A 13,582-nucleotide genomic window follows, 5' to 3' on the forward strand; every position below is an offset into this window, starting at 1 on the left:
CAGTTTTCACCATGTTGGCCAGGATGGTCTGGAACTCCTGACCACAACTGATCCAACTGCCTCAGTCTCCCAAAGTACTGGGATTTACAGGCATGAGCCACCATGCCCAGCCAATGAACATTTTTGAATAAATAAAAATATATATCAAATATGTAATTTTAAATTTGTTATTTTCATTAAACAATCATGAAAAATAAAGTACTTTAGCAAAATACTTTTTTTAGTATTACTACCACAAAGATGCCTGATTTATTTGTAAAGCTGTGTTCTCCTATTATTATTATTATTTTGAGACGGAGTCTCACTCTGTCACCCAGGCTGGAGTGCAATGGCACAATCTCAGATCACTGCAACCTCCACCTCCTAGCCTCAAGTCATTATCCTGCCTCAGTTTTCCAAGTAGCTAGGATTATAGGCACCCACCACCACGCCCAGCTAATTTTTATATTTTTAGTAGAGATGGGTTTTCACCATGTTGGCCAGGCTGGTCTTGAACTCCTCACCTCAAGTAATCTACCCGCCTAGACTTCCCAAACTGCTGGGATTAAAGGTGTGAGCCACCACGCCCGGTCTCCTATTTTTAAAAAGTGGAAAAGTTGGGGTAAGTTTCTAATTTCAAGAGGCTAGAATTAGGTAAAGAAGAAAAATCTAAAATTAAATGCAAGAAATGACTAAAGGTAACCTATATTCAGTATCTAGTGAAATGCTGGAGAAAGCAAAGGCAAATTCAACAAAACATTTTAGGAGAAACCTTATTTTAGAATATTCTTATGTTATTCTTCCACATGTAAGCCAAAGGTAAGAAACAAAATAATGGAGCAACACTCCATTTGGCTGTGCGTTATTTTGTCTCTTACCTTTATATCATATTTAGTCAAATGGGCTAAATATAAAATAAAGCCTATAATTTAATTTGCTAGGAATATGTTAGAGTTACACTGACAAATTAAACATTTTTGAGAAAGGAAACTTAGTATTACCAGAGACTCAAATTCATTTTAGTAAAATTAAATTCAGGTAGTGTGATGCCTCCAGCTTTGTTTTTTTTTTTTTTTTTTTTTTTTGCTTAGGATTGTCTTGACTATGTGGGCTTTCTTTTGGTTCCATATGAAGTTTAAGGTTTTTTTCCAGTTCTGTGAAGCTTGATGGGGATAGTGTAGAATCTATAAATTACTTTGGGCAGTATGGACATGTTCACGATATTGATTCTTCCTAACCATGAGCATGTGATGTTTTTCCATATTTTTTGTGTCCTCTCTTATTTCGTTGAGAGGTAGTTTGTAGTTCTCCTTGAAGAAGTCCTTTACATCCTTCATTAGTTGTATTCCTAGGTATTTTATTCTCTTTGTAGCAATTGTGAATGGTAGTTGATTCTTGATTTGGCTCTCTTTTAGTCTGTTATTGATGTATAGGAATGCTTGTGATTTCTGCACATTGATTTTGTATCCTGAGACTTTGCTGAAGTTGCTTATCAGTTTAAGGATATTTTGGGCTGAGATGATGGAGTCTTCTAAATATACAATCAGGTCCTCTGCAAACAGAGACAATTTGACATCCTCCTTTCCTAATTAAATACTCTTTATTTATTTTTCTTGCCTGATTGCTCTGGCTAGAACTTCCAATACTGTATTGAATAGGAGTAGTGAGAGAGGGTATCCTTGTCTACTGCCAGATATTAAAGGGAATGTTTCCAGTTTGCCCATTCAGTATGATATTGGCTGTGGGCTTGTCATAAACAGCTTTTATTATTTTGAGATAAGTTCTACCTAACTTCAAACTATACTACAAGGCTACAGTAATCAAAACAGCATGGTACTGGTACCAAAACAGGGATATAGAACAATGGAACAGAACAAATGCCTTGGAGGCAACACCACACATCTACAACCATCTTATCTTTGGGAAACCCGACAAAACAAGCAATGGGGAAAGAATTCCCTGTTTCATAAATGGTGTTGGGATAACTGGCTAGCCATGAGCAGAAAGCAGAAACTGGACCCCTCCCTGACACCTTACACTAAAATAACTCCAGATGGATTAAAGACTTAAACATAAGACCTAACACCATAAAAACCCTAGAAGAAAACTTAGGCAAAACCATTCAGGACATAGGTGTAGGCAAGGACTTCATGACTAAAACACCAAAAGCATAGGCAGCAAAAGCCAAAGTAGACAAATTGGACCTAATTAAACTCCAGAACTTCTGTACAGCAAAAGAAACAATCATTAGAGTGAACCAGTAACAAACAGAATGGGAAAAAAATATTTGCAACTTACCCATCTGGCAAAGGGCCAATATCCAGAATCTACAAAGAACTAAAACAGATTTGCAAGAAAAAAACAAACAAGCCCATTTAAAAGTGAGCAAAAGACATGAACAGGCACTTTTCAAAAGAAGACATACATGAGGCAAACAAACATATGAAAAATGCTCATCATCACTGGTCATTAGAGAAATGCAAATCAAAACCACACTGAGATACCATCTCATGCCAGTTAGAATGGTGATCATTAAAAAATCTGGAGACAACAGATGCTGGAGAGGATGTGGAGAAATAGGAACACTTTTACATTGTTGGTGGGCATGTAAATTAGTTCAACCATTGTGGAAGACAGTGTGGCGATTCCTCAAGGACCTAGAAATAGAAATTCCATTTGACCCAGCAATCCCATTACTGGGTCTATCTCCAAAGGATAATAAATCATTCTATTATAAAGATAGATAAAACATATGTTCATTGCAGCCCTGTGTACAACAGCAAAGACCTGGAACCAACCCAAATGCCCATGAATGACAGACTGGATAAGGAAAATGTGGCACATATACACCAGGGAATACTATGCAGACTTAAAAAATGATGAGTTCGTGTCCTTTGCAGGGACATGGATGAATCTGGAAACCAACATTCTCAGCAAACTGACACAAGAACAGAAAAATCAAACACCACATGTTTTCACTCATAGGCAGGTGTTGGACAATGAGAACACATGGACACAGGGAGGGAAGCATCACACACTGGGGTCTGTTGGGGGGGACTAAGGGAGGGACAACAGGGAGTAGGGAGGTTGGGGAGGGATAACATGGGGAGAAATGCCAGATTTAGGTGACAGCAGGATGGAGGTAGCAAACCACATTGCCATGTATGTACCTATGCAACAATTCTGCATGATCTGTACATGTACCCCAGGACCTAAAGTGCAATAAAATAGATATTTTAAAAAATTAAATTCATCCAATTTACCAATTTACTAATATAAGTTGGATGAATTTAAATGATTAATTTATTTACCAAAAAAGTGAACACATATATAAATATCATGGCCACTCTAATGGTTAATTTCAGAATTTCAAAAATCATATATTACAAAAATCAAACTATTCTTAAGATCTTAAGTTTTTCCCTTGCTGTATCCCCCAGACACAAAACCTGCTATTTAATATATTTACTTAGTCTTCTCAAATGTTTTGGGATTTTAAATTATATATGAGAAAAATCTACTCCTCCCTAATTTTGATTACTATAGCATTTATTTTTGTTTCAGAGTCATTTTTGACAGTCATTTTGAAAGGCAGCAAATGTAACTGTAACTGTCAGGAAAATGTGCTATTATTTCTGCTGAAGTAGACAAATTACTGTATGTTAAACAAAACATATTCTCAATCACAGGCTATCAGTTGAAAAAAAAAAAAAAAGAAGACGACGGCAGTGGTGGTGGAAGGCAGTTCCTATTTCCTTTGGAGATTCACATTTCTCTCTCTATTTTCCTTTGCACACCTTAAATGAAGATGTTCAAAATGGTTAATGCTCATGGCTTCTGGGCTTCTATGGGAAGACACCTACAGTGACCACAGTAACTGCCCGTTTATTGATTTCTTTAAACTCCTAGACTCAAAGTACTTAATCTCCAAAGCAAAAATTTCTAGGCAAAGGGAATCATAAACTAGAAGTCTACTTTTTAACTAGTCACAAATATTTCTGTTTATCCCTTACAAAAATCCAAATAGTTCTGTGATGTTACTTAACATGGATGGTGTAGTCTTCAGATACAAAGAATTTGAGTGGGAGGAGGGATACGTGAACAAGATCTCAGTTAACTTTGCTTTGGGACTCGGGTGAAAACTGGGTGAGTCACTTTTTTCCGTTAATGGAATTAGATTATAAAAGATTAATGAAGGCTGCTTTTGGCAGAAAAGAGCAGGATCTAGATAGCTGTAAAATTCAGTTACTTAATCCTTTTAATAGACAGATAAAGAAGTTACAAGAGTATATATGGTACTATGTTTCCCAATCTTCAGACTCTGTTCATTCAGGATTGCATGTGTCTCTACAGTCCATAAGATGCTTACCTACCTCTGTTAATATCTTAAACACAGCCCCATCTCCTGCTCATACTCCAGCAGTCAACGATGTGCAGTTCCCCAAATAGCCATGCATCTCACACCACCATACTTTGCATGTACCTGTCCCCCTGCCTATAATATCTTAGTATCTTCTCATTTTGGTGAACCTTTTCATGATGTATCCAGAACCAGGGATTAACCACACTACTGTAGCATTTACAACAGCATTTTTTTTTTAAATAAACCTTGCAAAAACCTAGGTTTCACCTGTCTCTAGGTTCCTGTTGTTTAACACATGCCTACTGCAAACTATATATATGCCCTGCATGATTATAAATAATGGGTTAACTAATTAATTTGAACATACTGCATTACCTTATGTCATATTTAAAAATAACCTTTAATAAACACATTTGTTTTAGGAAAGGCAGCTGATTAACTGGTACCTCTTAAGTCACAGGATTTTCATTTAAAAATGTGAAGTAAAATTATTCTTATTAACACTATAAAATATACAGTTTTAATATTATGTAACATTGTTTTGCTAAAAGAATATATCTATTTGAAATGCACTGCATTTCTTTAAAATTATTCTAAAGTTAGACTTTCCACTGATAGATTATTCTTCCTTCACTCCTGTTCTTTTTTATAATATCTTGATTCAACTAAATCACAGCTAACAATTTCAGATTCTTGTACTGTTAAGCCACTCATTTTAGACTGTACATGTTAACTCTCTTTACTTTTTTCTTAATATCATGTTCTACGAATGTGCACCACAGCAGATACATTATTCTCAAATCAAAGAATTTAAAGTATGAAATTTTAATAGCACAATAGCTAACCTAGGACCTACTTATGTTGTTTTTATTCTTTTTTATGTTTTCTTCATAACAATAATAATTTGTCTTTCAATTATCCCTGATTTCATTTCTTAACTGTGGTATGTGCTATCTTCTATCTTAGTGTTTTAGGAGTTTCCTTCAGGTATGTGCTATCTTCTATCTTAGTGTTTTAGGAGTTTCCTTCATGCCTTAATTTTGATAATTAATATATTACTGTTTCTAACTCAAAGTAATGTAATGTAAATATCTATCCTTTTTCAGAAGAGAGCTTCCTATTTTTCCACTCCTGATGCTGATCCTGAAGTTCTGGGGAAAAATATGAGCAAATGATGGCCATTGATGTCACGTGGCATCCCTGACAAGGCTCCCTTCTTATTCGTGTCCTTTCCATCTCAAGTCTCCAGACATTGCCTGGCTGCTGCCATCCTGCACATCTCACCAGAACAGCTGTCTATCCTGAGCTTCTGACTTTTAAGCAGGCAACATCTTTCAGATTTTCCAGGAGATTTGTGCTCCCAAAAACACGGGGCCAGATAAGATAAACAAATACAGAAGTGAGACTGTTACAATTAGGAGGAATCTCAAAGCTTTTCCTGAAACAGGAGAAGGTGGGCCAAATCTCACTAACATATACCCGAGCCAGGTTCCAGAAGCTCCTCTGGCTTTAGATCCTCCCTGTCTCCCCAAGGCCTGCTCTTCTATTTCTCTTCTCAGACTATTCCTTTCTATAAAGGGCAGGCTAGTTTCTGTAATTTCTATTGCCTTGCCTTATCTTTTATTTTTAACCTTTGTTGGAATATAACAAAAGAGAAAATATACAGGCATACCTTATTTTATTGAGCTCCTCTTTATTGCACTTTGCAGATATGATGATTTTTACACATTGAAGGTTTGTGGCTATCCTGAGTCAAGAAAGTCTATTGGTGCTATTTTTTCCAACAGCTTGTGGTCACTTCTGTGTCTCATTTTGATAATTCTCACAATATTTCAAATTCTTTCATTGTTATTTTATCTCTTAAGGTGATCTGTGATGAGTGATCTTTGATGTCACTATTGCAATTGTTTTGAGGCACCATGAACTGCTCCCATATAAGACAACAAACTCAATAAATGATAATATGTGTTCTGACCACCCCACTGACCAGCCACTTCCTCATTTCTTTCCCCACCACTCAGGCCTGTCTATTGCCTAAAACACACCAACAATGAAATTGGCCCAATTAATAACCGTATAATGGCCTCTAAATGTTTAAGTGAAATGAAGAGTAGCATATCTCTCACTTTAAGTCAAAAGCTAGAAATGATTAAGCTTAGGAAGGCACGTCGTAAGGAGAGACAGATCAAATGCTAAGCTTCTTGCACCAAACAGCCAAACTGAAGGCTATGAGAAAGGTAAGGAAGCAGCAGAAGAAAAGTTTGAAGCTAGGAGAAGTTGGATCATGAGATTAAAGGAAATAAGTCATTTACATAACATAGAAGTACAGGGTGAAGCATCGAGTGTTGATGTAGAAGATGCAGCAAGTTATCCAGAAGATCTAGGAAAGATCATCGATGAAACTGATGCAAGAACAGAAAACCAAACACTGCATGTTCTCAGTCATAAGTTGGTGTTGGTTCAACCATTGTGGAAGACAGCGTGGCGCTTCCTCAAGGACCTAGAAATAGAAATTCCATTTGACCCAGCAACTCCATTACTGGGTATATACCAAAGGATTATAAATCGTTCTATTATAAAGACACATGCACATATATGTTCATTGCAGCTCTGTTTACAATAGCAAAGACCTGGAACCAACCCAAATGCCCATTGATGATAGGCTGAACAAGGAAAATGTGGCACATATACACCATGGAATACTATGCAGCTATAAAAAAGGATGAGTTTATATTCTTTGTAGGGACATGGATGAATCTGGAAACCATCATTCTCAGCAAACTGACACAAGAACAGAAAATCAAACACTGCATGTTTTCATTCATAGGTGGGTGTTGAACAATGAGAACACATGGACACAGGGAGGGGGGCATCACACACTGGGGTCTGTTGGGAGGGCCAGGGGAGGGACAGCGTGGGAGTGGGGAAGTTGGGGAGGGATAACATGGGGAGAAATGCCAGATATAGGTGACAGGGGGATGAAGGTAACAAACCACATTGCCATGTATGTACCTATACAACAATCCTGCATGATCTGCACATGTACCCCAGAACCTAAAGTACAATTTTAAAAAATAAATAATAAAAATAAAATAAAATACAAAGTAGTCTTGAACAATGAGAACACATGGACACAGGGAGGGCAACATCACACACCAGGGCTTCTCAAGGGGTAGGGGTATTGAGGAAGGAGAGCATTAGGAGAAATAGCTAATGTAGATGATGGGGGATGGATACAGCAAACCACTATGGCATGTGTGTACCTATGTAACAAACCTGCATATTCTGTACGTGTACCCCAGAACTTAAAGTAGAATAAAAAAACTTTTTAAATAAAATGTTTAAAATCATAAAAGAAAAAATAAAGAAAGTGGCTAAACTAAACAACATATTTTAATGTAGATGAAACAGCCTTCTACTGGAAAATACCATCTAGGGCTTTCATAGCTACCAAGAAGTCAATGCCTGGTTTCAAAGCTTCAAAGGACGGGCTGACTCTCTTGTTAGTGGCTAATGTAGCTTGTAAGTTCAGGTTGAAGCTAATGCTCATTTACCATTCTGAAAATAGTAGGGCTTTCAAAAATCATGCTAAATTTACTTTGCCAGTGCTCCATGAATAGAACAACAAAGCCTGTATGACAGCATATATGTTTCCAGCATAGTTTACTGAATATTGAGACTACCCAGAAAATAAAGATTCCTTTCAAATAGTATTGCTCACTGACAATGCACTTAGTAAACCAAGGGTTCTGATGGAGATATACAAGAAGATTCATATTGTTTTCAATTCTAACACAACACTCATTCCGCAGCCAATGAATCAAGAAGCAATTTTGACTTTCAAGTCTTATTATTTAAGAAATACACTTTGTAAGGCCATAGCTGCCACAGATAGTGACTGCTCTGACGGATCCGGGCAAAGTAAATGGAAAATCTTCTGGAAAGGATTCACCAGTCTAGATGCCATCAACAGACTTGTGATTTAAGGGAGCAGGTCAAAATGTCAGTATCAACAGGCATTTGGAAGAAGTTAATTCCAATTTTCATAGATGCCTTTGAGGGATTCAAGACTTCAGTGGAAGAAGTAACTGGAGATGTTCTGGAAATAGCAAGGGAATTAGAAATAGAGGTGGAAACTAAAGATGTGATTGAATTGCTAAAATCTCATGATAAAACTTGAATGGATGAGGAACTGTTTCCTATGGGTGAGCAAAGAAAGTTGTTCCTTGAGGTGAAATCTAATCCTAGTGAAGATGTTGTGAACACTGTTGACATGACAAAGGATTTAGAATATTTATATAAATGTAGCTGATAAAGCAGTGGCATGGTATGAGAGGACTAATTCCAATTTTGAAAGATGTTCTACTGTGGGTAAAATGCTATCAAACAACATCACATACTATACAGAAATATTTTGTGAAAAGAAGAGTGAATCACTGTGGCAAACTTCATGTTGTCTTATTTAAAGAAACTGCTATAGCCAACCCCATCAGTAAGCACCCATCCACTTCAAGGCAAGACCCTCCACCAGCAAAAAGATTATGACTTGGAGAAGGCTCAAATGATTGGTAGCATTTTTTAACAAAAAATCATTTTTAAATTAAGGTACATATGTTATTTTTTAAACGTAATGCTATTATACACTTAATAAGCTACAGTACAGTGCACACATAAATTTTCTAATGCAGTGTGAAATAAAAAAAAATTATGTGACCTGTTTTATTGTAATATTCACTTTATGGCAGTGGGCTGGAACCTGACCCACGATATTGCTAAGGTATGCTTGCATGCTATTTAGAAAAAAAAAAAAAAAGTGCCTCAGCTGCTTTCTTAACAATTTATTTTCATAATTTCTATAAAATGATTATTCTTAGTCCTTATTTATAGGAATACTTTTTATAATTTATTTTTGTTTCAAAACCAATCAAAAATAATCCTTAAGCTTTACTTTCAAATCTTAGAACTAAAAGAAATTACAGTTTTAGCTCAGACATATAGAGAGCTTGGAAGTCATCACTCCCATCCTCAGAATACAAAGTTGAGCAAGCTACAAATTGCTGACTTTTCTTGGACTTCTCAGAGAACTAATGGTGCAGGGCAAACCACTCATCAAAATCTAGAAAGATATGCAAATCCAGAAAGACAAAGCACTTGGAGCAGAAGTTGCTGTATGCCATAAGTGGTAGGAACAAACACTTACTTGTCTAGTAATTTTGACAAATTACTATGAGCTGATTGCAGAGTAAGACATTCCTGGAGCCACAATCATAAAGCCCCCATACTTTGCTCTACTTTGCTTTCAGTTACCCCACCAAGTTCTCACAGTGAGGATCCAAATAAGATCCCTGTATGGTCATGGCAAATAAAAGGGGGAGAAAGCCATTGTTCAATCTCCCAGATTCTTCTCTCTAACAAAAGGGGAAAGATTTTGCTTGAGGGAAATATTGAAAACATATCCCAGTTGGAGGAAGAGAATACCACCCCACTCCATCTCTCTTGACTCATAATTGAAAAGCAAATACAAACAAACAAACAAAAGCGGAGTGAACAGGAGACAGGACTTCAAGAAAAGAGACTGAGAACCTTCAGCTAGGGAAGAGAATGAAGAACATGGTGATAGGAGGGAAAAATACACTCCTGGACCAGGGACAGAAACACTTTTGAAGGTTAAAGGTCCACTAAAACACTGATTAATCAGATTAGAGGACACTCCATTTCTCCAACACCTTACCACAACACCAACAGAGCTGCAGGATGACAACAGTGGATTGGTCACAGTTAAAAGAGCTGCAGGATATAGACTTTCTCTGGGGTGGGGTCCTTAGAGAGGCCCAGTCAAGAGGGGAGACAAAAACAAGGATACTGGAGGAATTTGAAGTTTCTCATACCTATGGCAACAAGAAACATTAAACATTAAGCATAGCTCAACTCCTACTCAGATTTCCATAAATATTCATAGGAAAGCCTTAGTTACCTCAGTAATCAGTTCTCGTTACCTAATATATCTGGTTTACAACAAAAAATTATGAGGCATGCCAATAGCAAAAAACAAAACAAAACAAAACAAAAGAAACAGACTGGAGAGATAAAGCAAGCATCTGAACTAGATTCAGATGTGAGACAGATGTTAGAATTATCAAACAAGGAATTTAAATTACTATTATTAATAGGCTAAGGGCCCTAATGTAAAAAGTTGAATACATGCAAGAACATGCATAATACAAGCAGGAGATGGACACTCTACCAAAAAATCCAAAGGAAATGCTAGAAATAAAAAAACACTGTAAAAGAAATGAAGAATGCCTTCAACAGGCTCATTAGTGGACTTGACATTGCTGAGGAAAGAATCAGTGAGTGTGAAGATAGGTCAATAAAAACTTCCCAATCTGAAATACAAAGAGAAAAAGAGCTGAACAAACAGAACAGAACATTCCAGGACTGTGGGATAACATCAAAGGAGGGTGATATAAACATATCTGGAATACCAGAAAAAGAATAAAGAGGGAATAGGACAGAAGGAATATTTGAATAGCAGTAGCGAACTTTCCAAAACTTAATGATAGACACTGACCCACAGATACAGGAAGCTCAGAAAAACACCAAGCAAGAGAAATACACACCCACCCCACCCCACCCACCCCCCCACACACCTAGACAAAGCATTCAAATTGCAGAAAACTGAAAGAAGAAAAAACTCTTGAAGGAAGCCACAGGGGGAAAATAACACCTTACCTCTCAAGGGTAAATGATAAGAACTACATCAAACTTCTCATCAAAAACCATGCAAGCAAAACAACAGTGTGATAAAATTTTCAGGGTGTTAAAAGAGAAAAAAAACTGATAATTCTCTATCCAGTGACATTATACTTTCTCAGATAAAAACTGAGAGACTACTAGTCTCATCACCACTAGTTTTGGCATACAAGAAATATTAAAAGAAGTTCTTCAGAGATAAGGAAAATAATATCAGAAAGAAACCTGGATCTACATAAAGAAACAAAAGAGCATCATCAGAGAAGGAATAAATGAAGGTAAAATATATATAATCTTATATTTTTCTTATTTTTAATTGAGCTAAAAGATAGCTGTTCAAAACAATAATAGAAACAATATATTGGGGGGCTGTAGCATATTATAAGTGAAGTGAATGACAGCGATGTCACAAGACATGAGAAGGAGGAATTGGGTATACTCTGCTATGGAATAGCTGCCTTATAATAAGTGTTATTTGAGGGTGGACTTGGAATATTTTTAAATGTGTATCTTAAACTATAGGTTAATCACTAAAATTTTGTTTTGTTTTAAAAAACAAGTATAAACAGTACACCAAAAGATAATATGAAAAATGGAATTCATATAAAGTGTTCAGTCAAAATTAGAGAAGGCATAAGAAGTAGGGGAGGGCAAAGAACAAATGCATGAAGTGGTAAAAGCTGCAAAGATTTTAAAATTTAATCCAACTACATTAGTAATCACCTTAAATATGAATGGCCTAAACATACACATTAAAAGATGAGCCATGCATGGTGGCTCATGCCTGTAACCCCAGCACTTTGGGAGGCTAAAGTTGGCAGATCACCTGATGTCAGGAGTTCAAGACAAGCCTGGCCAGCATGGTGAAACCCCATCTCTACTAAAAATACAAAAAAAAATTAGCCAGGTGTGATGGCAGATGCCTGTAATCCAAGCTACTTGGGAGGATGAGGCAGAAGAATCACTTGAACTCAGGAGGCAGAGGTTACAATAAGCCAAGGTTGTGCCACTGCATTCCAGCCTAGGCAATATGAGTGAGACACCATCTCAAAAAAATAAAATAAAATAAAGACTTAGGTTAAAAGTAAAGAGGCAAAGAAAGTGACACCATGTTAACCTCAATAAAAAGAAAGCGGGAGTGGCTTTACTAGCTTAAGACAATTTAGACTTTAGAAAAAGGAAGATAATCAGGGATAAAAAGGAATACTGTATCATGATAAAGGAGTCAATTCTACAAAAAGACATAACAATCCTAATATAAATACATATATACCTAACAGAATATCAAAATATATGAGATAAATACTGATAGAGCTGAAAGGACAAATAAACAAATCTGTTATTTGTTGTTGTTCAGGCCAACCCTGAGCAAGGACAAATCCACTGTTAAAGTTGAAGATCTGAATTGCAAGTAGGTTTCAAATCACAGAAGACTAAAACCAGGATGTCCATACCTCAGCTGAATCTCTAGTAGGCAGACGACCTAAACATATTTTAAGTTAATAACATAACCTCATAGAAACATGGAAATATACTTTATAACCTTGTAACATTTAGTATACTCTAATCTGTACGTAATAACTCATTCAGAGGTCTTAAAATTTGTGTTTTAAAATCAATAAAAAAAATCCATAAGCTTTTCTTTCAAATCTCAGAACTGAAAGGAATTACAGCTTTTGCTGAGACATATAAAGAGCTTGGAAGTCATCACTCCTATCCTCAGAATAAAAAGCCGGCAAGCTGCAAATAAATGACTTTTCTTGGACTTACCAAGTCTTACCTTATAGAGACTTTAGCCTCTATAGAGGAAAAAAAAATTTTTTTCCCACTTAACTTGGATTGCCTAATTCCTACAGAGTCCTTGGATTTGAATAAAGCTCAACAAGTATCTGCTGACTGTCTGAATCTGAATTTTCCCACTGAATTATGTTCATGAACATTTATTTGTACAAGTGAGCTATAGTTTCACTGAAAATATAAAGTCCCCGGTTGAAGTTATCTTTTAAAGTAGAAGATTCTGGTTTTACAGTCATCTTCCACTATTATCAAATAACCACCTGGTTTAATAAAACAGTGAAATCATTACAATGAGTACATGAATTGTTCACAGGGTTAATGTACCACACTGATTTACTATTAACTGTTAATGTATTGATTTGAAATGATCCACAAATTACCAATGCAAAGTAACCAATATGGGTATAGTACAGAAATTAAGAGAAGATTTGCAAAAAGATTAAAAATAAACGTATGTACATTACAGAAGTGTAATTCTTAAGGAACACATAAATTTTTAAGTGCCAGAATTTTATCAATTTAAGTAGTATATTGGGGGATAGTTAAATAATTTATACTCCCAAAATAAGCAAACAAAATATAAATACAGAAGGACTACGTTATTAGACAACTCATTGGGTCTAAAAAATAAAAAATGTGAAATGTAATTTTATTCCTTTTTTTTTTTTTTTTGAAATGGAGTCTCGCTCT

The 13,582-nt window shown here is 36.0% G+C and overlaps 1 protein-coding gene across 1 annotated transcript in view; it reads right to left on the reverse strand.

The window, feature by feature from the left end:
- Positions 1-13,582, reverse strand: part of CADPS2 (calcium dependent secretion activator 2) — a 355,227-nt gene that overhangs the window by 133,307 nt on the left and 208,338 nt on the right. The window lies entirely within an intron of this gene.

The sequence above is a fragment of the Cebus imitator genome, unplaced genomic scaffold (assembly GCF_001604975.1).
Source record: "Cebus imitator isolate Cc_AM_T3 unplaced genomic scaffold, Cebus_imitator-1.0 Scaffold381, whole genome shotgun sequence".
NCBI classification, from domain to species: domain Eukaryota; kingdom Metazoa; phylum Chordata; class Mammalia; order Primates; family Cebidae; genus Cebus; species Cebus imitator.